Here is a 2,610-nt window from a genome sequence, read left to right as displayed (position 1 = left end):
AAGTGAGGATAAGTACGGATATTCAACTAAGTCAATTTGATTAGAAATCAGATTCCGTACAAATCTTATCTTCTGGAAAATATTGCACAGCGATGAATCTACGCACAACGATTAAAATATCGCGCAACGATGGATTTATCGCACAACGATGGAAATATAGAGCAGCGATGGATCTATCACAAAGCGATGAAAATGTCGCGCAACGTTGGACCTATCGCACAACGATGAAAATAAAAAACAGCGAAGGACGTATCGCGACCTTATGAAGCCATCACGACATGATGACGCAATCGCGCCGCGATAAATCTGTTGCGTCGCAATAAATCATGTCTTACTCCAAGTCGTATTCTAATTCATTTTTTGATCTGTTTCGGTCATTTTCTCTATAAATAGGGTGATTTTCCCCGTTTTCTATTCACTAACAATTACCAACAATCACCCAGAATCATCATCTCTTCTCCCTCACTAAGCTAAAAGCTTATTCTTTCTTTCTCTCCCTCTCTATTCTTTTTCTAAGCCTAGTCTTACAAACAAACATCATTTTTGATATTTATTTGGTCACGATTACACGTTCACAAGACTTGAATAAACCTAGCCAAGCTCAAAGTTGCCTTAGACCTCGACGTGAAAGGTTGGTAATTCTAAGGGTTTGGTCCCAAATCAATATTTCAATTAATATTATTTTAATTGTTTAATTTAATATTTTTATTGAAGTTACTAACGTGTGTATTCTTTTAATAGAAAGAGGTACGAGGCATCAAAGTGAGTAATTTGATTACTTAATTGTTCTTTTGATATAAAACTCATGCTTAGAGTTTTATATTAATTCCTAGTATAATGTTAGGATATTATTTTAATTCCTAGTACCATGTTAGGATGTCTTTATGATTTCAGGTATCGTGTTTATAGAATTAACTAATATTTCTAATATCATATATGATTTCTAGTATTATGTGTAGGACAACACTTTGATTTTTATTATTTAGTGATATGCTAGGGTTTGTTATTAATCATGTTAGTATCATGCCTAGGATCTTGCTAATATTCTACTGCTTTGAGAATATTTTTATTATGATGATGATTGTTGTTATATGTTGCTTGATATTATTGTTATTGCTTGGTCACGCCCTCTCTTTCAGGATTAATGGGAATTTATACTTGAAATCACGCTTAATAAGATAATTAATAATCTGATTTAGGCTAATGTGATTTTAAATCACGTGATCGCCAATAATAGATTATTTATCCATTAATAATTAACCAACGTAGATTATATATGCTTAAGATTGATATAATGATTGTATGTTGATCAGAAAGAGTACATAAATATGAGAAAAACAAAGTAGAGGCCTATTTAGGTCGTTCAATCTCTTTTAGCTTAGATTCGTACCATCATCCTTGAATATGGTGTAACCTTCACCCGTGAAAGTGAATAGGGTGTAACCTTCACCCGTGAACGGTTTACAAGTTCCTATAACTTTTTGGCGACTCATTTGCTTTAGCTTCCTTCCCTTCGGACGCCACCATGCTTAAATGTATGATCACAGTAGGGGTCAAAGTTGGGTGTTTGAAATATTCCCCACAATACTTCTCAGTTTAGCGTGCTTGGCAAGTAATCTTAGTTGGGGTGACCTCCTACGAAGTTTTCCTAGGCTGTGCACGAGTGAGGATAAAATGCGCCTAAAAGACTTATGTTGGTCTGTGAGGACACTTGTTTGTTCTTGATGCGCATTTTATGACAATAGACCTCTCCCTTATTAAGGGATAGGGAGTTACAAATGGTATTAGAGCAACCCTACAACCGCGTGCTGATCGTGGATAATTAATCCTATGTTAGTTCCTAGCGGGTCAAGATTCTGGGCTACATGGCAGTATCCAGACTGGATGTAACACTTTGGCTACGTAAAGGCCATTAAGCGTGACACTGGGGTCCCTAGGTTTCAAGGCACAATGAGGGCGTTGCCATTCTTTAGTGGGGGAGTGTGTAACACCCCTCATGATTGCTCTAAAGGAAATTTATATAATACTCATACTAACAAGATGTATCATTCTTTTAGGGAGTTCATATGCTACGACACTTCTCAGTTAAGCATGCTAGAATGGGATTAGTATTAGGAAGATGACCTCTTTGAAAGTTTTCTTAGGTTGCACGTGAGTGAGGAAAAACTGTGCCGGAAGGACTTATTTGGTTTGTGGGGAAAGTTGTTGGCTCTTGATGCACATTTCATGATAATAGACCCACTCTTATTAAGGGATGAGGTGTTACAACTGCCATCCTTAACAATGAGGGATCGCCAAGTTGGAGAGCCATTGGTGTTTATAGGTGGCTAGAGACTGAAAACAAATATAAAACTTGGGACATGATGAAATCTCTTAAAGGATCTTACTCCTTTCTATGTGTGACGTTCGAAGATTTTAATGAGGTGTTGAGTATGAATGAGAATGAGGGTGGAGTGGTTCAAAGGGAGAGTTTAATGGATACGTTTTGGGATGATAATTGATGTAAGTTGATTACACGACTTGGGTTACAAGGGTATTAAGTTTACTTAGCAAAGAGGTGTAACTCCGGAGACAATGGTGAGAGAGAGCCTGGATAGGTTCCTTGGCGAT

This window comes from Chenopodium album, chromosome 13 (assembly GCF_948465745.1).
Source record: "Chenopodium album chromosome 13, dcCheAlbu1.1, whole genome shotgun sequence".
Classification (NCBI taxonomy): Eukaryota; Viridiplantae; Streptophyta; class Magnoliopsida; order Caryophyllales; family Amaranthaceae; genus Chenopodium; species Chenopodium album.
The sequence above is the reverse complement of the archived record's forward strand: the minus strand, read 5'-3'. Positions refer to the sequence as shown.